We start from the raw sequence: 23,143 nt of genomic DNA on the forward strand, positions 1-23,143 counted from the left end.
GTCCTATAAGGAGTTATAGCCAGAGTCTCCTGGAGGGAGAGCAGGAATTTGTGTATAGATCTATACGGGGTTGACACCCCGCACCTTCGTTGTTCGCTACAACTAAACAGGCCAGTCTAGGGTGACAAATGTCTTTTCCAAATTTAGGGCGCCTGAGAAACGCCAAAACAAGCACTCCGTCAGATTAGTATGGTTATAATGACTCACTAGAATATGTTATATTAACTAGAAATTTATGTAAGGAAAACCTCATAAATAAATTTGACACGTTGTGTTGACTGTCCTATACGTGATAGGAGATGGTCCGCATTTGTTGCGTCGACTGTCCTTTTTCACCATGTAGAATGTCCACAATTGCCATGTGGATTCTTTCTCCTAACAAGTATAGAGTCGTAATACTGCTATTTTACAAATTAAAACGCATAGGACTCTATGGAAAATGTTTGTAAACGATTTTGAAAACGATAAACTAACCCACACATATACACAGTTGGAACTAGAACTTACAAATATTTTATAGCAGAAAATATAGGATTTTCTGGAGAAAACGATTTTCTATGATATCGATAACGATAAACTAGAACGCACACTCAATTTTACTCGATAAGAGAAACAAGATTTTCAACCATATTTTCCTTTTGAAAATAACGGATTTTTATTAAAACGGTTGACTATTACTATTCAAAAGAACAATTCTCATACACAGCTCGTTTCTACAAATCACACTACTTTTCAAAATCACTCCTTATAAGGATGAACAAAAGTGATGACATACACACACATATATATCCATGATTTTCAAGGCAAGATTCCAAACGGTTTCCTAGAAAATATCAGATTTTCTGAAAGTACAATTAGAATGATTCTAAACAAGTGTAAACGATTTTATACAAAAATGCTTATGAACTCACCAACTTTTTAGTTGACGCTTTTCAAAATGACTTGTATTCTCATGGATCTAGTAAGTAGGTAACAAGGGACGCAGATGCAGGACTATTTAACTGTAGTTTGAAGTTTTCTACTTATGTATCTTTTGTGTAACTCAAAGAACAAATACAATATGTAAACTATGTAAGTTTGTTATCTCAATGTATGATGTTTGGATGGCTCTGTTTCATTTATATTCAATTGTTATGATACTGCACAATGAAGTCACCTGCCTCCGGACGTTTCTGCCGTCTGGTCTGGGGGTGTGACACTTATGGAGACGCCACCACCAAATACCCTAAGAGACGCCCAAGGTCTAAATGGAAAACTCACCACTCTCAGTCGCTTCATTTCAAAATCAGCTTAGAAGGCTATGCCACTTTTCCACACGCTCAAACGGTGCATTGAGAAAAACAACTTTCAATGGACAACAGCAGCGGAAGCAGCACTCCAGCAAATCAAGGAAGCCCTGCACAAACTACCAACATTGGCAAGCTCTATCCCAGGAGAAACACTACAAGATATCTCTCAACCTCAGTCGAAGCCCTCTCACCCATTTTGGTCGTAGAAAGAGAAGGAAAGCAAACACCAGTGTACTTTGTTAGCCGGGCACTACAAGGCCTCGAAGTCAATTACCCCGTTCTCGAGAAGCTAGTGTCCGCACTTATATATGCTACACGAATCTTGAGGTGCTACTTCCAGGCACATCAAATCGAGGTCCTAACAAACTGTCCGATCAAGCAAATATTATTCAAGCCGAAGACCTCAAGTCGACTAGCAAAATGGACAATCGAACTAGGTGAGCACGGCATCAGCTACCACCCACGCACAAGCATCAAGGGGCAGGCGCTCGCATATTTCTTGCTCAAGATTCATGGAGGAGGAGAAGATATGAATCACGAAGGAAGACCGACCGTAGGGAAACCCCCAGAGAATAACCGGAAATGGACCCTATAAACGAATGGGGCATCCAACAGAGAAGGCTCAGGGGCAGGTTTAATTATGACTAGCCCGGGAGGGGAGGAAGTCGTGTACGCCCTCCGTTTCGACTTCCATACATCCAACAATGAAGCAGAAAATGAGGCCTTACTTGCTAGCTTACGGTTAGCCAAACAAATGGGCGCAGAAGCAGTGATGACACTAATAGATTCAAGACTAGCCGCCAATCAAATCAATGGGAGCTTCGAGGTAAAAGACAAAAGAATGGAGAATTATGTCAGTATCGCGCATCGACTTATCAAATCTTTCAAAGAATTCACAATCAAACAAATACCAAGAAGTGAAAATAGAAGAGTGGACGCCCTGAGCAAGTTGGCATCAACATGCTTTGATCATTTGTCCAAAAAGGTCTTAGTTGAAGTGCTCAAGGAGAAAAGTGTAGACGAACGGCAAGTGAACACCTTAGCAATGGCTAAGCACACATGGATGACCCCATTGATCAAATACCTGCAGCACGACGTTCTACCAGATAGCCATGAGGAAGCCAAAAAAATTCGCATCAAGGCACCCACATACACACTTGTGAACGGAGAGCTATATCGGAAAGGGTTCACAACGCCCTGGTTAAAGTGTGTGGATGAAGCCAGGAGTAGAAATACGCTCCAAGAAGCTCAAATTGGTCAGGTAGGTGCGCATGAAGGAGCGCGGGCCCTGAATGGGAAAGCGCTTCGCATAGGAATCTACTGGCCCACCACACATCAAGATGCAATGGAACTAACAAGAAAATGTGTGAAATGCCAGACGTATTCTCTGGTCCAAGGAAATCCTCCGGCCCCCCTAACGAATATATCTAGCCCATGGTCATTCTACCAATGGGGAATAGATATTGTGGGACCATTTCCAGAAGCCCCAGGCAAACTCAAATACATGGTGGTCGTGGTGGATTACTTCACAAAATGGATCGAGGTTGAGCCTTTAGCGTGCATATCAGGAAGGCAGATGATCAATTTTATGCGGAAAAACATAATGACTAGATTTGGAACGCCCAAGGTGCTAATCAGTGATAACGGGTTGCAATTTTCTGAAAAATCATTCAGGGATTGGTGCACTGATAAAGAAAACACTCAACGATTTACGTCAGTAGCATACCCCTAGTCAAATGGACAAACAGAAGTATCCAACCGGACGATAGTGAACGGTATCAAGAAACGACTGGGGAAAGCCAAAGTCAACTGGATTGAGGAAATACGAGCGGTGTTATGGTTATACAGGACGACACCAAGAAAAGGCACACAGGAAACACCATTCAGCTTGACGTATGGAGCAGAGGTGATGCTCTCGATAGTGCTGACAATAGGCACCTTAAGGACAATCCACACCGACAAAGAAACTAACTCCCAAGACCTGAGGCTAAGTCTAGACCTTCTCGAGGAACGAAGAGAAAAGTCGAGCATGCGGAAAGCTGCTTACAAACATGCTGTCGTAAAATACTACAATCAGAGGGTCAGAGGGAAAGCCTTTAAAGTGGGAGACTATGTGCTAAGGCGAAACGAGGCGAGACGGGCCCAACCACAGGGAAAACTAGGCCCCGTATGGGAAAAGCCGTATAGAGTTGTCGAAGCAAACCGCAACGGGGCATACGCACTGGAAACAATGGAAGGAACGCAGATCCTAAGAACTTGGAATGTGAGAAATTTAAGGAAATTCTACTTCTGACAGACCCCACCAAGTCGAACAAGGGAAAACAACACCAAGAACACGAGATCCCCGGATAGATAACCCTACTTAGTGGCTAAGAGGGTAAATTCAATCTGTAGCGCTTAATGTATCAAGAACAAAATGCTCAATGTAATACTTAGTGTATTAAGAGCAAAACTTACATGCTTAAATACTCAGTGTACTAAATGCAAAACTTTTATACTTAGCGTATTAGCCTTAAATACTCAGTGTATTAAGTGCGAAATTCTCAGCGTACTAGCTTAAATACTCAGTGTATTAAGTACGAAATTTTCATACTTAGTGTATCAGCCTTAAATACTCAGTGTATTAAGTGCAAAACATTTGTATTCAATATACCAGCCTAAATACTCAGTGTATTATAGACAAACTCATCCACACAATACTAAGTGTATTAAACTAAACGCTTAGGGGCATTGCAAGGACTTTCCCACTCACAAATTGATGCGCTAAATCAAAAGTGCTTAGAGCACCTCCAACAGTTTTCCCATGCATGGATGAACTTAAGGAACAAACATAATAACACAACTTGAAGGCCACAGTCAATTATAATATGCAAAGAGCCAACACAAAAGCAAAGCCAACAAGGCCAAAACCCACAAATTGTTCAAAATAACAAGAAACAAGCTTAACAAAAGTCTTCACATCCTAGAGGGGCAGCACACGGTACATTAGTACCCTAAGTATTAACAGAACCAACATCACCACCAACGTCTTCACTCACACGCCCACCATCATCATCGCCGTCACCATCACCAATATCCACATCAACGCCACCAATAGGCCCACCATCGTCATCACCACCGCCGGCACCGCCACCACCATCCGCCTCAACACCATCAATAAGCTCACTATCGCCTTCACTATCCCAACACGGTCACTAACATCCCCACCACTGCCATTACCACCACTAGTATCACCAACTACATTCTCATCATCGTCAACCATCATATCCTTAGGGGTACCCTCAGAGCCAGTGAAAGCGCAAAGAGCATGAACCCCCTGAATATCCAAATCCCCAACCCCAGTAAAGATGCATGATCCATACTAGCGAAAGCAAGAAGAGCATCATTCACGCTAGGAACAGAGCCAATGTTGGATCGGACGGACCTAGAACCTGTTTCAGACATCAAACCACTGCGACTGGACTCCACGCCAGCAACGAAAGCAGAATGGTGGATGAGACTCATAACACCGGTAAAGTCTGGATGCTCAACCAGTTTATCCACAACTCGAACAAGGCCCACACGCAATAGCCAATCCAGGTCACACCGGGTAGCTTCAACATCCGCCTGAATGGTGGCAATCAATTTATCGCGGTCAGCAATGTCACGTTCGAGACTCTCGTTTTGGATCATCAACCCTTCGTTCACCTGTGTAAGAGCATGCACCTTACTGTCCAAAACGACCCTAACTTCTTCCACAGTAGCTTTCTCAGCAGCAAGCAACGAGCACTTTTGATCCAAACCCTGAATGTCATTACCAAGTTCAGAAACTTGGCACCTCAACCCAATTTCGCGAACGTCATATCCTGCATGAGTGGCCTTAACGTCACCAAGCAACTAAATCCGCCGAGCACCTGCAACAAGGTAAAACATGGATTGTGCAGCGGCATAAGATATGTTGTACGAAAGAGCGGAGCTACTCATAGCTTCCATATCAGCAACTATAGTGGGAGGAAGCGCATGGTGTGCAAACTCCATTACGTTGGCACGTATAGACAGGCAAGAGTCATTGTTGAGATTCCAGGCAGGAACAAAAATGTGGGACCTAACAAGGTCCCTAAAATTTGCCCCCACCAAAAGTCAGGGACCACTCCACACCACCAGAACCCCGAGGAGGGGTAGAATCAAAAAGAACTTGAGAAATAACTTGAACAGGAACATTGGGCTGCTCAGACGCCCCATGACCCCCCTCGGACTGTTGAACGTCATCATCGGGGATCACAACAACCGATTCTAGTGTCGAGAATAATGAATTCAGGAGACGGGAGAAGTTGCGCCTCATCTAAACCTGTTTACCAATATTGAGCGCACCGGTGACCGTTTCCCCCATGGCCAAGACAACTTTCCTCTTTGCCTACAAGCGATAGACATCCAGGATTATACCCTCCTTGCTGTCTTTAGTTGTGTCCACCGAACCAGAGTGGGTGCCGACCGGAGGAACGACGGTTGAAATAGGATGGGCAGCCAACGGAGTTCCCCCAACCAACGTTGGTTCCCCCTCAACCACAGGAGGAATAGGAATAGTCACAGACGAAGTAAGCTGATCAAGACAACGGGGAGGATGGATATTGTCGACCAAATCCACCTCCTGAGGCTTCAATTTCCCTTGATAGCATTTCTGCAGCACGTCATTCATGGATAGCAGGGTCTCAACACCTGCCAAAAATAAGACGCCAAGAGAAAACACAGCCAAACATGAGGATTGAGCATACCAACCCCTAACTCTTCTCTATGCAAGTAACAGAGGGAAAGAAAAGAAAGAAAGCAAAGAAGGAAAAAGGAAGAGGAAAGGATTTATATATATATATATATATATATATATATATATATATATATATATATATATATATATATATATAAGGGGGAATACAGTGCAAACGACTCACCGTCAACAATGGAAGAAAAGATCGTCATTTTCCCCCGCCGCCTACAAGAATGGATCATCCCCACACCAACCAACAATGCCTCAGAGTAATCCTCAGGGGTGACCTGGATACTCTTGAGTAGGTCGGTGACACCCTGGTTGCGTGGGAACAGCTTCAGAGTGACATCGACGAAGGAATTAGCACGATACCGACCACCACCCACCACCTCATGGTTTACCCACAGCCACTTGTCTTGCCAATTCTCAGGGGTTCGTCCAACGGGAACCAGAGTGCCCCCCTCCCCCGCCAGGCGGAAAAAGTGCACTTGTCACCGGTACAACAAAACCTAAAAAAGTATTTGAATACAAAGTAATTGAGGAGGATGCTGTTGGCACGACAGATCATTTCAAACGCCACTAACCTTGTTCACGGTGTTGGGGTCAGCATTTGCATGCTACATCCAACCTTCTATAAGACCTCCTCTTGAAAGTCGGTAAGGGGAGGCGCGAACCGGCGTCGAGGGTTTTCAGATAAACCCCCACTTTACCGGGTGGAGGAGACAGAATGGACGAACTAGGTAGTGGAAACTCAACGCCATCGGCCGGAAAAAGGCCATACGTCTCTTCAAGAAACTGAAATTCAGCATGAAAAGGTAGGGTTACGGGTTGGCCGGCCATTAGAGGAGGGTAGGAAGAGCCCTAGAAGAAGGAGAAGAATAGAAGAAAGGTAACGTGAAGGAAAAAGGGAGAAAGATGATAGGCGCCCTTATATAAGAAAGGAAAAGGGCGGGATGTTTAAAACCCTTGACAAAATGACATAACCACTCGCCAAGATGAGCGGTCACGTCGCCATTAAAACTAAAGCGGCAAATGAACCAGGATCGGACACGTATTGAGCAGTTAAGCCCAGAATACAGTAGCTAGCGCAACAACGCTACGTCTACCGGACTAAGGGACTTGATAACGTGCCCCAGCCAACACGAAAGAACTGCGCGCCTGCTAGAGTTAAGTCCAGAACACTGTAGCTAGCACAGCAGTGCTACGTCTACTGGACTAGGGGACTTGATAATGTGCCCTAGCCAGCATGAAAGAATTGCGCGCCTGCTAGAGCTAAGTCCAGAATGCCATAGCTATCACAACAACACTACGTCTACCAGACTAGGGGACTTGATAACATGACCTAGCCAACATGAAAGAACCGCGCCCGACCCAAAGACTAGCGCGCCCGTCAGAACAGACTTAGCGGAGCTTCGCGCCCGCTAACACCCCTAAGAGCAGGGCACTCTGGTAAAAGGTTGACGCCCACCAGAGGCGCTCTCATGGAAATCTCGCGCCTACCAAGGGCGCTCTCAGCTCCAAGACAAATGATACGGTCAAGCGACAAAACAAGCGATCAGGGCATTATTGCCACAGCTAATGGCAGCACTCTGACAGTTAGAGGAGCACGATCCTCCAACAAGCGCCTCTGATCCTGTCGCTTCTAGCGATCCTGTCTCTTACGGACGAACAGGAGCGCTGAGTATAAAAGGAGACGCTCACGAACCCAAAAGGTAAGTGATCCTCTCCAAGCAATACCTATACTTACACTCACAGCCCTACTAAATTGACCGTCAGAGTGTCTTTCCGGGAGCCACCTATGACTAACGACCCTCATTTCTCTGTGACCTTGCAGGAGCAGCTAGACAACGGTTGATGGAGCTCGAGCAGAGTAGTAGTGAGGTCGTATCAGGGATTTTTTGTCGTTTTGATTGATTTTGGAAGTGGGATTGATTGATGACTTAAACGAGAATTGAATTCCAAAGAATGATGAATTCTTTATTGTTTTGAAAGATTTCATTATATTTGATCATGTAGAAACAATTATGGATCGATTTGTATTTTTATTCACCATTTTCTTTTTTGCAGGTTGTAAAAAAAGTGACAATCCTGATGCATTGTTCTTTGAGTTGACTATGGCTGCTAGAGAAGAAGCATGTGCTTTCGTTCAAGGTGTTAATATTCTTGGACCAAATTAAAATCTTGACATTGTTGTTTTTTAGTACAGCTTGTGCAGGCAGAGTTGAAAAAAAATCATAATATATGTACTGTTACTTTTTTATCTACTTAAGTATGATGGTTTGTTTCAAAAAAGACAAAATGGGCCTAAATATTAAGAATAACAATGTACTTTCTTTACATCTACTCATAACACAGCACACATAACGCACGACGGACCAAACAGTCAAATCGTACCAAAAACGACCAAAACAATTGATCAACAATCCCTTATTTTCTATACAGTTAACAAATCCATACCCCGCAAAGCGGGGTTCCTCATCTAGTATATATATTAAAAAAGGACCATCCTTAGGAGCAGTAAAGTTCCTAAGGTTTTGTCAGATTTGGTCCACAACTTTTCATATTTTCAACGGTTCAGATTTTTTGCCACAAAAGTTTGTCATATTGACAATTTGGTCCTTTAATATATATTTTTGCATCAATTTTTTTCTTTTTTCTCAACCTGTTCTTGGTAATGGTGTTTTTAGTAACATGTCTGTCACCGGCTTTGTTTTTGCTATGTGTCCTTCACCTCAACCATCGTCCAATAGATATGCACCACTATTTAGTCTCCTCCTAAAATAATTCGACCCCTAGATCTTATCGGAAAAATGCATCTTCTCACCGTTCGTTTCTAGTATGTCTCCTCTGAAACTTGATAGTGGTGCTGCCATCTCAACTACTCATCTCCTCCACCACCGCCTTCCATTCCATCTTTCTTTGCTCATAATTTCATCTACACCTCTGATTAACACCATTCTACCTAACCTTTTCTCCTTTGAGTTGTGGCTTGGGTGGTTTGGCTTGGCTTGAATAGCACCACAATTGGGAGCCAATGACCGATCCCATCTTCCAATGTAATCCACTGCTTCTTTTCATATCATCGCAAACCTCTTTCTGTCTTCATCTTTCTCTAAGAAAAAAATCGCCACCACCATCGCCGCTTTCTCCTAATCGGATGTCATCTGGAGCCGCCCTTTCTGCACCACCTCTTCATCCAATCGGATGCCAGCTCTTCTACTACTTTATGGTATTTTTGTGTATTTTTTTATTGAGAAGAGGCGGCATCAACATGATGATTTCACGATTTGGTGCTTTTCTTCTATGAAGATGAAATTGGTTGTCGATGGATGGGGGTAATTGGCTGACTGTGCTCAATTGCGTTCCTCATGCCGACGTATACTGTTTGATTACCATTAGAGGTTGAAAGCGACTAAAGTTGAAAACGATATGTTCATAAATCAAGGGTTTTGTGTCATGGGTTTTCAAATGAAATATGAGTAAACAAAAAATACATAAGCATCAATCGCATTTAATTAATACACTCAATCCAAAGGACATCCTTTTGATCATCTCTTCTCTGCAATGCTATTGGTACCATAATTTCATTATTGTCTCCTTCAGGTTCGTGCTCAAACTTTTCTTCAGTTTAAGGTTTGTGTGGTCACTTTCTTGGTTTCACATGTCTTTAGAATCAAGCCCTTTTTTGCTTAGAACCTCTTCAATTTCTGCTACTAATGTTGAAATTGTGTTCCTTAATCAGAAGAAGAGGAGTAGTGTGAAGGGTATGACATCTGGAGGATTTTCCCATGAAACTAACATGTTCAGTGTTGGAGCTGAAGTTCTGCCCTCTAGGTATTCTATGAAATGATTATGTTGGTTTTTCCATTTCCTTATCATCCTTACATCTGTAATTTATGATTTGTTCTGAAAGAGTTATCTGAATCCATGGTACAAAATAATTATTCTTATCTTTATATTTTTTTTCATGTGCATAGAACCCATTCAAATTGTTATTAGTGTAGTGCAATCCCATAGATAATATATACTTCTACAAGTTTGTAATCTTTGATTAGGTAAAATGAAAAGAGTTTATAATTTTATAAAATTTATCCTTTTGGTCTTTTATGTTCCAGCTAGAAGGTAAAAAGATTAGTGTTCTTCCATCAGATACACATTATACATTATTTTTAGGAAACCTTAACAAAGGTTTGTTTTAACTTTTAATAACCTCTTCATTATAATGTCAATCTTTCAATTCCCTTTTATCTTAGGTATATTCTTCATTTAGGGTCGAGTGCTAATGATTTTAATAAAGTCGTATGCCAGGAAAACTTATATATATATATATATATATATATATATATATATATACACTACCTCCGGATACATCGGTTTATCATATTTTGGAGCCGCTCCCGAAACTGTTGGGACCGGAATCAGTTCCACATACTTAATTTCTATTTTTTAAATATTTTTATTGAAAGAAAACAAAAATAAATTGTAATAATCTAAATAGAAAATTACACGGTTGGTCCCGATGGTTTGGTGTTACTTGCATGCTTCGTCCCTGGAAAGAATTTTTAACTCGGACCATCCATATTACTTTAATTTGTTACCCGCCTAGTCCCTTACTTAACTTTCCGTCTGATTTGGGGTTAGGAACCCCTCACGTGAGTGGTACGCTGGGGGTATTTTTGTCCTTTCATAATTCAACGGACTTAAAACTACTACTCCTTCCTTCTTTACTCAATCGGTGCTTCCACTTCTCTTCTTCTACTCCATTTCTCTTGATTCGTGAAGATTGAAGATCCACAAAATTGATTATGGTGAAATGCATATGTGGAGCTGTAGTGTTATACGAACTTCAAGGACAAAGAGAAACCCGGTAGGCCATTTTATGCATGCCCTTTACAGGTATTGAGTTATCAATTTTTTTGGTAATTTCTTTTTTAACTATAGTTTGTGCTAATCGGGGCTATTGAAAACCTCAGGGACCAAGTAGTGGAGTTATTTCGTGGGTAGATGAAGAAAATCATAAGCATCAGGTTGAATGCCAAAATCTTGAGCTTGAAATCCACAATGAAGAACTTCAAATCCAAAATAGTGACCTTGAAATCCATAATGAAGAGCTTGAAATCCAAAATCGGAACCAGAAAATGTTGTTAATTGTCAGTTGGATTTTGTTTTTTGGGATAATTGTTTACAAGTTGTAGTATTAGGTATATCAGTAGGTTTTTGGTTGAAGATCATCTAATGCAAGGGTAATATTAGCATGTTTGTATTGCTGCATTTTAATGAAAGGGTATATTTTGGTACAATTAATAGTTGCACTTTGTTGTCTTACAGTAGATTACAATGGATTATTACCATCTTGTATTGCTGGAATTTGCAGAGAAAGGGTATCTTTTGGTACATTAATAGATGCACTTCAAATGGTATCTTTTGGTACTTTTCATTCAACATATGACCAAACACATGCCAAATGAAATGACAAAACAAATGTCAAAGTACCAATAATTCATCCATTAGATAACATTAAAACAAAAGCATTAGATAAGAGTTTTACCAAAAACAAATGTCTAAGTACCAACTGTAATTGTTTTGGTGATACTAAACACAATATAGTTTAAACAAAATACAAACCTCACATGACATAAGAGTTTAACCAAAATAAAAGCATCACATGACATAAGAGTTTACAATGGAGCCTTCTCTTTTCCTTTCTCCTTTTCTTTTCCATTCTCTTTCTCTTTTCCTTTCTCCTTCTCTTTTCCTTTCTCATTCTATTTTCCTTTCTCCTTCTTCATTTTACCCTTCTTCTTCCCAGATGCACCACCAACAGTTGGTAACTGCCCTTTACAAGTCCTAGCATTGTGTCCTTTGTTGTTACATTTGGTACATGTAACAATTTTTTGTGCTCTAGAAATTGTATTCCCTTTGATCATATCCTCTTTTTCTGAAGCTGACTTCCTTCTTTTCTTTTTTGGTCTCCCTATTGGGACACAATGTTTTGGAGGAAACAAAGTAGTTGGACAAGGTGACTTCATCCACATTCTCCAACCATTTATTGGATCCAGTTTGAATGAGTACATGTTCCTCCAGGTTGATAGCCAATAACATTCATGAACAAAGGTTTCTGGAATACCAATTGCAACATTATTTCTCCTCATGTCCAAAATTGCAAATATAGTATGTTTGCATGACATTCCAGTTATTTCCCACTTCTTGCATGAACAAGTTCGTCGATTCACATTCACTACACACTGGTCTTGCCAAGGTCCATTCACTTGGTACTTCCCATTTCCACAAAGGAATGCTATATACTCCTCAGCTTCATATTTGATCTTTTGTAATATCTTGGTAGTTGTTGGAGTCAAAGGGTCTGTTGCTTTTGTTGGATTAATGTCTAAGTCCATAACTATAATTGGTAAGAGTTGACCCGACCCGACATGGTCCATTTGGGTTGCATGGAATCATGCATTTGGATTGACTAAAATGAGAGAAATAACACTTAAGGTTTGGTAATATATTATAAGTTCTAATATATTAATAAGATTATTTAATTAGTATTGATCAAGAATTAATCTAGAATTAATTAAGTGATCAAAAGAAGACTAATTAAATATATTGGTTGATTGTGTAAATCATCCATACTTTTATAGTGGGCTAAGACTCCATGGATTATCAAGTTGGGCTAAAACCCATAGGATGCTCCATGGTGTATTTGAATCCATGGATCCAAGGAAATGGAAAGCCATGACAATTAGGGTTTACCATAATTGTGACACTATATAAAGATCATATTCTTGGGAAAAATCGGACATTATGTGTGATGTTAAAGGGATAGCCGATTTTCATGAAGTGTGTATATTCTCTCAAGTTATTCCAAGTGTATTTGATGTTGTGTGAACCATTTGAGGTGTCACACTTGGGGCACTAGGCACTCAAGCTTCATGAAGACAAGTTACAACAAAGAGGTATGTATTCTAACTTGTTATATTACTGTGTATCAAAGTTTTGGTATGTTAGTTAGGATAATACCTTGGATATTCATATTTGCATGTATAATAGAGAAAACATAGCTCCAAGGTATTTAGGGTTGCATGTACACTTAGGAGTGTTAGAATGCTTAAAATCCCAACAGTGGTATTAGAGCCTCGACTTGTTTTCTTGTTATACTTGCAAAATTGGTTGAAAAATCGAAGTTTGGAGCTGTCTGCATAGTAGACTCGCTGAGTCCATGAAGGGACTCGACGAGTCCAAGGCTAAATTCATCCAACTCGCCGAGTTGGTTCCTGTACTCGACGAGTTGGACCCCCTGACAGCATATATTCGATTGTTTTGGCTGGAATTGGACTAGGAACATTACCATAAGCTATTTATGGACTTATAAACTTATTTTTGATGTGGTAATGTTCATACTAATCCAATTTCAAAGATAATTGTCAATAGATTCATGTTTTGTATTATTTTAAGAGTTATGCTAATTACATGAAAAAGTTTGATGTGAATTATCTTTGTTCATATAAGTTGCTTAGATTAATAGAAAAGTTGATTGATTATGTGTCTTTAATCCATTTTAATCTAAGAGTTGATTCTAAAATATGTTTGTGTAACTTATCCTCAAGTTACATGAAAGGTCACATTTAAGTTTCTTAAAACTCATAAAAGTTGGGAAAGGTTACAAAATGAAGAGTCTTGCCCTCATAAAATGGTTTTATAACTCCATAACTTGTCCTCAACTTATGGAGGTTCAAGAGTCTCTTCATTAAATAATAAAAATGTGTAACCTTAATTATTTTCATAAGTTACAAACGAAGAAGAGTTACATTCTTTAATAGTTTAAAGTCTTCCATAACTTGTCCTCAAGTTATGGAACTTGAAGAGTTTTTAATTAAAACTACTTTAAACTCATAAGTTATAGAATTAAGAGTAAATTACACGAATGGTCCCTATGGTTTAGGGTAATTTGCGCGTTTGGTCCCTAACTTATTTTTTTAACTCGGAAGGTCCCTACTGTTTGTTTTTGTTACACGTTTGGTCCCTATCTTATCTAAAAAAACTATTTTGACCTTGAATTTTTAAAATATTTAAATAAACACACCCCAACCCCAACCCCCTCATTTTACCCTACCTATCCTACAATTTTTTTCTATTTAAATAATAATTTTTTTAGATAAGATAGGGACCAATCGCGTAACAAAAACAAACAGTAAGGACCAAACGCGTAACAAAAACAAACGTTAGGGACTTTCCGAGTTAAAAAAATAAGTTAGGGACCAAGCGCGCAAATTACCTCAAACCATAGGGACCATTCGTGTAATTTACTCTAGAATTAATTAGTTTTGAATAGTTTCAAAAACTTGCCCTCAAGTTTTGGAATTTAAAAAGTTTTCACTTATGAATACTTTAATTCCAAGTTAAGCCCTTAGAATTTTAAAAGTTAAAATTCAACCCTTATACTTTATAATATTATAAATTAATCATATATATATATATATATATATATATATGTATGTATGTATATATATATATATATATATATGTGTATATATATATATATGTATGTATAAGAGCAAGTCGTCTTACCATTAGTAGACCTCATTCACGAAGCCGGTCTATAAGGGGGGTATAAGGTTACTGCCTATAAAATGGCAGTTTAATGGGTGTCCACTCTCACCCACCGCTTCCTTGATTGGTGGAGGGTCGTTAGCCGAACAGGTAGGACAAGGACTGTAATTCTCCCTTCATTAAAAGTATTAATGATAAATACTAAGTAACTAAACTCTTAGTAATACGCAATCTTAGTTACTTAGGAAAATGTGTATTTGGTGCTAATCAATGAAATTACACTTAGCACTTTGTTTAAGTCGGTTAATGGAGCGTGTGTGGTTAACTAGCACACTAACTTGTATTTAACAAGGTAGGAAAAGGGTAAATTAATGTTTATCTTAGTATCGATGGAGCGTGTTTGGTTAACCAGCACATCGATTGAGGGGTAAAAAATTAAGGGTACTAAGTGTATTTGCATGGTTATTCACACCTTGTTTTGTGATTCTTAGCATCCCAGTCACAAAACCTGAAGGGCACACTCGAGATTGAAACATGCCATTGAAAATTTCAATGAATCTCAAAAGAATCTAGGTGTTTCAAAACCAAATAAAACCTAATAATTCATTTCATTTATCTTGGTGGAAATTGGTAAATCGTCATTCACCTACCTTCAAGTATTTTATAGCTTGGATTATGGCATCCCTCTTCCAAGTTATTAAATAGTTTTTTGGGTCCTAGCCTTAATATTTCATATTAGGTGTTATATTAGGGACTTTAGATCAACTATCTTGAATATCTCCCAAAAGATGTTTGGTTCAGACATCGATGATCCTCCTAAATCTCTTGGAACTTCACTTCCTCCACCTCCTCCAATTATTCTCTCTAACACACAAGTTCAAGGTCACTCAAGGCCTATTGGCAAGCAAGGTCTATGTGTGATCTCATATTGGAGATAAAATCACATATTGACAAGCCGGGAGAGTTAGGTGTCAAAGTCTTGAGAAAGTTAGTGGTTCAGTCACTTTCTAAGTCACATAGTGAGTTCCTTTGGGACTCCTATGAAATAGATTATGACAAGACCCTTAATGATCTTATCTATTTGCTTGGTGCTGCTGAATCAGCAATGATTTGGAAGGCTAGTAAAGCAAATTTGATTAGAAGATCGACTTCCTAAAACTTTATGGACATTGACAATGGTGACATTGGAAATCCAGAAAATGCATTCTCTTCCCAAGGAAAGGGATTAACCATAGTCAACTAGGTTGACCAAATGGTAAAGAGAAAAGCTAAGTCTGTGATAGTACGATGTACCATTACCAAAGGGTCCATATGTTAAATTTCCAAAAGAAGCAGCATTGATTGCGAAGCTGCCAAATTTACCTAAGGATGTTAAAGTCATTAAGTTTGACTCTACTTCAGGCAAAGTCCATTGTCTAACTCTATTAAGCTCCTATTTGGAGATTCTTATTACATAATGTGACTGAGTCACATGGTGATGTTATAAGAATCAAAGAAAAGAGAGAAATCTTAAAGGAAGTATATGTTGATTCTGATTGCGAAGATGGATTTTGATCGCATCAGAATTTTGAGCTGTTACTTAGGAGTTATGACACATTGCTTAGGAATAGATAACAACAAGGTTTTCATATGGGTTGTAAGGATGAGTTTTTCGTCATAGTTTTAAAATAAAAGGAAATTTTTTATTTTATTTATTTTAAGTATCCTTACAATGGCATTTGTGAAATATTATTGTTTACATGATTCCATTGCTAGTAATATAGGAAAATGTTTTTTTGATTCTTTCATTTGTGGTGATGTCTAAATTTACCAAATAAGGAAAGTTTCTCTTCACCCAAGTTTCAATTGGACCGAAACTTGGAATCATGCAAGTTGTACAGTATGATGAATGAGAAATTTCAGCTTTGGAAAATTAAGACTAGTTCCTTGTTCACATTTATATATGAGTCAAGTGAAGGACTAAAGGATCGAGTACACATTCTTGTGCACTGATCAAGTCCACCACAAAAGATCTATAAGACTATTCGTCATGATTTACTAAAGTTTAGTAAATATGGTTACACTTACAAGTTTAAGTGTAATTCTGATACATTGGAAAAAATTTCGATGTATAACAGAACGAATGAGAAGAATCAAATTAGGCAGAAGGATAAAAGTTTCTCAAATCTGAAAAGATGGGAGAGTACTTTAGTATCATGTAATATGATCATCTTAATGATTAAGAGACCTTAACACAATTCATCCTCTAAGTGCATTCTGATAGCTAAGAAGAGGAGCTATGAATTGTTGAAGTGTTCAAATCAAGAAGATGATTCATATCTCGTTCCAAAAACAATTCTTAGAGTCATACTCCAAGATTGTAACTTGAGTGACATATCTTAAAGGAAGGTTTTTTAACACTAGTCAAATGTAAGAGTAGAAGTGTCCTACTCGTGTACATTTGAAATTGGTAAGTTGTGATGTTTTGGATAAAACAAAGACCAACTGAGGCCAATTGTGTGAAGTGTTTGTCTTAATAAAGAATCCGAACTATCTCTTGAATATTTGGCAAAATAGTCTTATACGTCAAGAGGACAGTGGGAGTCTTAAAGGTCTTGAAAGTCTCAAGATCTAATCAAGAATAAAAACCTGTAGTTTAACACTAGCACATGGTGTGAGGTTTATAACCTATCGTGACATATTTCTATTTCTGTTCCAATTCCAGTTAAAGTTGGCTTTGCATATGAGTTCTTAGAGTTCTCAATTGGTTGCATAACAACTTGGAAGCAATGGCAGGCCCTTGTGCTACCAGGTGGCAAAAAGTTAAGACTGCATAAGTTCAATCCATATGGGTTTGGATTTGTCATTATCCTTGTCTTGTGACTATGGTTTTGACAACTCACATGGATAAGAACACATACACCATTAAATCTAAGGGTCATAGGGTTTCTCTATGATTCATGAAAATGATGGTGAGGAAACACTTCCACCAAGTAGATTTGAAGCAAATAACAAATATCTAAACAATTGATACTATGATTACGACATCCCTTTTCATAGTTCTAAAATTGTTTAGACACACCTGTGAGCTATCTAAGATAAGGTGTATGATATTGATAAAGTCTTATCAAGGCAATCTCATCTCATAAATCTGAACTTTGGTAAGAAAGTCAGTAAAGTATTGACTTCTAGAAGTCCAGATAATTTCTGAGTACATGTCAAAGCTAGTGGGAGCATAAGTGTTATGCTAATAATCATCATGTTAGTGGGAGCAAGATAATTATGATAAGTATTGCAAGTTAGCAATGTTAATTATAGAAAACAAAAGTTTCAATTTGTGAGGTTGCAGCGGTTGAAAAAGTTGTTTGGCTATAATTAGGGGAGAGGAAATTATACTTCATTTCAGTTCTAAAAGCTTAGATTGAGGTTTTAATCATCTTTAGTCAAGGATATATATATATATATATATATATATATATATATATATATATATATATATATATATATATATATATATATATGAATTTTGTGTTGGAATGGCTCAACATAAGGAAATTCTATATATGGTTCTATTATTTACGTTCTAAAATTTGATTATGATTACGACATCCCTTTTCATAATCTGAATTATGAGAACTTGGCAAATAGAAATATTATAGCAAAAGGACTGGTCTAGAATCATGTATTTATGTGAGACATTATGAATCGTGTCCCATATGCTTCGGATATAGGATTGATTGCATGTGCTATAATATTCATCCTTTCTAAATTTTCCAAATGCCTGGGTCATTAAGAGGGAAAAGGTCTAGAATTGGAGATGACTAAAATGATTAAGCAATTGTCGAGGACAATCTAAGGTTTACCAAATATTGGTTACTCAGGGACAGTTGGAAGTATAGTTTTAATTTTTGGAAGGACCATATTGACATATTCTGAAAAAAGGAAACTCTTGTTCAGAAATAATAGTCAAAATGGGAATGTTTCATAGGTGGAAGTTATTAATGTTGGATTAGTGTCTAAGTCCATAACTATTTTGGTATATACTTGACCCGATGGTGCATGGTCCTTTTGGGTTGCCTTCACCAAAGCAACTTGATAGGATGAATTATGGAGAGAAAGGATTAAATATGATTTATTAATATATTATGAGAATAATATATTAAAGGAGAAATCATATTGTTTAATTAATATTAGTCAAGAATTAATAAGAATTAAGTTTGTGACTAAAAGAGATTAATTAAACTTAAGGGACTGGAATTGTAATTATAAGATAATTGCAATTGGGCTATGGATTGCCTTATATTATAAGGATGGACGAATTCTATGGGGAAACCCATTGGAAATCGTCCAAGGCCTTTAAGGAAAGGAGTCCATGGGTTGCTTAGGGATTAAGCATCCAAATTAGGGTTTCCTTGTTAGATAACCCTAATAGCCTCACTATTTAAAGAGCCCTTATGCCCCAAAAACGTGGACAAGCTTCCTTCTAGGGTTTCCACATGTTTTGGGCAGCCTCCTTCTCTTCTCCTCTTCATCCTCTTGCTCTTGGTGTTTGTGAACCATTAGAGGAGTGACATTTGTGACTCTAAGCTTTCTAAAGTCAATACAAGAAGGATTTGAGATTGTTATTGCTACATAACAATCAAGGTATGATCTAAACCCTAATTTATATGTTATATCGATTATCATATACTAGATCTAGGGTTTATAGTCTTGGATGAATTGCATGTACAATAGAGAAACATAGATCCAAGCATTAGGGTTTGTATGAGCACATAGGATGTTCTTATTGCTAAAACCCATCAGTGGTATCAGAGACTTGATTGGTTTCTATTGTATTGATGCATTATGTAGCTAAAAATCGTATTTTGCCTTACTGTTCGACCTGACTCGGCGAGTCAGCCCTACTCGGCGAGTTCCAAAGTGTGACTCGGCTAGTCGGAGCGTCAGACAGAGGAAATTTCGGATTTTGTTGCTGTTTTGCTTAAGGATAATTACCATATTCGTTTTAAACCTATAAAATACGGATTTTATTGTTTCTTAATGAATATCCTTGCCAAAACACAAGATAATTACCAATTGATTAGATAATAACTTCCTTATATGATAAAGATTGGATTATTTGTATTAATTGGGTAACTTATTTTGCAAGAAATTGAAATTAGGTCAAATATAGATAATGATGAAATTAATTGTTTAATTTATATTATTTGTTATTTGATCCTTGTGTTATGAAAAGTTTCATATTTTCCCCTTTAGGTTTTATAGTTTAAATTGGAACTCAAAAGTTTAGTTTTGAAATTTAAATAGTTGAAACCCTAATGTTTTGAAAAGGTTTCAAAACTTGCCCTCAAGTTTTGGAATTTTAATTTTGATTAAAAGTTTAATTTTAATGTATATTTAAATTCTAAACCTAAATGTTTTGAAATGTTTCAAAACTTGCCCTCAAGTTTTGGAATTTAAAAGTTGATTAAAAGGTTTAATTTAGGAATGTTAAATTCTAAAACCCTAGTATTGTTTTGAAAAGTTCAAATCACACCCTTATGGTTTTATTAATTAATTAAGGTGTATAATTAAAAGAGGTTTAATAAATTCATAAAGTTTTGGTTTACAATTTAATTGAATTAAAAATATAATTGTTAAATTTGACCACCTACTATTTTAAAAGTGTAAAATACACCTTATACTATATGTAACACTAAAAGTCTAAAATTATATATTAGTAAAAGTCAGTCTTACCGTTAGTAGGCCTCATTCACGAAGCTGGTTTATAGGGGGTGTTTAAGGAAATTGCCTATAAAATGGCGATTGAATGAGTATCCACTCTTACCCACCGCACCCTTGACTAGTGGAGGGTCGTTAGCCGAATGGGTAGGATAGGACAAAACCTTCCATTATAAGTATAATGAAGTACAAAAGTAACTAAATGTTTTACAAATTCCCAATCTTAGTTACTTAGGCAAAAGTGAATTGATGCAATTCCATGAAATTACACTTTGTGCCCTTGCGAAGACGTTAGTGGAGCGTGTGTGGTTTACCGGCACACTAAATGGTTCTAATCATAGGTAGCAAAGGGTGACTCAATGTTTGTCATAGTTCGGTGGAGCGTGTGTGGTTTACCGGTACATCGAATAGGTGACTGTAACATGTGAGGGCACCATGTAAGTTTACATGGTTATTCACACCCGCTTTGTGATCCTCAGTATCCCAGTCACAAACAAGAGGGGCATATCGAGATTTAAACATGCCATCGAAATGTTCAATGAATCTCAAAGGATCTAGGAGTTTTCATAGATTTAAAACTTAAATTTCTTTTTCGTTTTTTCATGGTGGAAATTAGTGAATCGTCATTCACTTACCTTCAAATATTCTGCAACTAGATTACGGCATCCCTTTTCTAGGTTGTAGCATATTGTGTTGGGTCCTAGCCTTAGTATCTCATTTCGGTGATTTACTAAGGACTCAATCAATCAACTAACTTGAATTCATTTTCTCCCGTTTTGTAGATGTCAAAGTACGACATCTATGGTCTTCCCAAATCCCGTGGAACAAGCATTCCACATGAAGATGATATTCCACGATTCGATCGAGGAACAAGAGATCATGCTTCACTTCCTCCACCTCCTCCAGTTATTCTCCCTAACCCACAAGTTCGAAGGCTTGAAAGGTTCAAGCTCACTCAAGCCCTTTTGGCAAGTAAACATTAAGAAGGAAAGTCGGTGTGTGCAGACGTCCTAGGGATGAAGTCACACATTGATAAGTTAAGAATCTTAGGATCCATTGTATGTGAGGAGATGGCTGTTGACTGGGTTCTTCAGTCACTTCCTAACTCGTATAGTGACTTCGTAAGAGAGTACTATATGATGAACCACGACGTGACCCTTATAGATCTCACTTATATGCTTATTGTTGCTGAATCAGCAATGGTTTGGCGCAATGGAAAAGCAAAGTTGATTGGTGAATCTGCCTTCCAGACCTCTATGGATATAGGCTATGGCAACAAAAGACATGCCATGATCGAAGAGTTTGATCATAAGAGAAAGGCAATATCTGAAGTAGTTCCATGTGCTGTTCCAAAAGAGTCGATTTGCTTTTATTGCCAAGAGAAGGGGCATTGGAGACGAAGCTGCCCTATTTACCTAAGAGATCTAAGAAATGGGAGAGTCAAAATGTATGGCTCTGCTTTAGGTAAAATCCATTGACTAACTCTTTTAAGCTTCTATTCTAGATTCTTAATACATAATGTGATAAGATTACAATTGATGTTTTGTAAGATCGAAGAAAATAAAGGAAGCTTAAGGGAAGAAGTGAGCAGAATCTAACCGTGAAGAAATGGATTTCGATCGCATTACTTGAAGATTAGATTTTGAGCTACTACTTAGAGTTAGAATAAGATTGCTAAGAAAGATGTATTAGCATAGTTTTTCAAAGAATTGCATTGTAAGGACAAATTTTTTCCGCAATAAAATAAAATTTGATTTTATATTATTTATTTATCCTTGCAATGGCGTGTATGAAAAATTGATGTTAAAATGTTTCTATTATTAGCAATAATGGATTTGATTCTTAATTATGGAAATGTCGAAAATTTACCAAATAAGGAGAGTTTCTCATCGCCCAAGTTTCAGTTGGACAAAAATTTGGAATCATGCAACTTGGTTGCATGATGAATGAGAAATTTCATATTTGGAAATTAGACTAATTCGTTGACAAAGTGTCAAGTGAAGGACTAGGAAATCGAGTACACAAAGTTGCGTGTTGATCAAGTCCACCATAAGAGTAACAAAGATATTCGTCATGATTTACTAAAGGTTTAGTAAATATGATTATACTTATAAGATTAAGTGTAATTCTGAATTGATTGAAAAAGTTTAAATCAATAGCAGAACGAATAAGAAGAATCAAGTAGGCAGAAAGATAAAAGTTTCTCCATTCTAAGAAGAAGGGAGAGTACCTTTTATGCTTTATGATAGGTCTTAATGATTAAGAACCATATCTCAATTGATCCTCTAAGTGAGTCTTAGTACAATTGTATGTCTAAAAAGAGGAATCAAGAATTAAAGAAATGGTTAAATCAAGAAGTCAATCATACTTCGTTCCAAAACAAGTCTTAGAGTTAAGACTGTGACATTGAGTGAAAAAGTATTAAGAAGGTTTATAACATTCATCAAATGTGGAAAGTTGTGATGTCTTGGATAAGAAAAAGACCAACTAGGACCAATTTATGAAGTGTTTTGATAAAAACTACACCAACTCTTGAATATTTGTTTGTCAAAAAATGTTTATTGACAAGACAATCTTATATGTCAAGGAGTCAGTGGGAGTCTTAATTGTCTTGAAAGGTTTCAAGAACAAATCAAAATAAACCTTATCGATCATCACTAGTACACGAGTTGAGGTTTACAACCTATCGTGTTGACACTATTTTGTTTCTGTGCCATTCCAATTGAGTTAATTATGCATGTGAGTTCTATGAGTTCTCATTTGAACGCATAAAAGGCAGGCACCTTGATCAATGGAAAGTACATTGATAGGAAAGGGTGAGCTGCTCAACTACTTGGAAGACATGGTGGGCAGCTGTGTT

At 37.7% G+C, this 23,143-nt stretch overlaps 1 long non-coding RNA gene across 2 annotated transcripts; it reads left to right on the top strand.

Moving 5' to 3' along the window:
- Positions 1–8,705: 8,705 nt before the first annotated feature.
- On the top strand, positions 8,706–11,330 carry LOC111896648 (uncharacterized). 2 transcript variants are annotated; one of them, XR_002851982.3, is made up of 3 exons: positions 8,711–9,864; positions 10,672–10,926; positions 11,004–11,330. It is a non-coding gene; the product is annotated as an uncharacterized LOC111896648 (long non-coding RNA). The 2 variants fall into 2 exon arrangements; XR_002851981.2 differs by having other exon boundaries at positions 8,706–10,926.
- Positions 11,331–23,143: the final 11,813 nt, after the last annotated feature.

The sequence above is a fragment of the Lactuca sativa genome, chromosome 6 (assembly GCF_002870075.4).
Source record: "Lactuca sativa cultivar Salinas chromosome 6, Lsat_Salinas_v11, whole genome shotgun sequence".
NCBI lineage: Eukaryota > Viridiplantae > Streptophyta > Magnoliopsida > Asterales > Asteraceae > Lactuca > Lactuca sativa.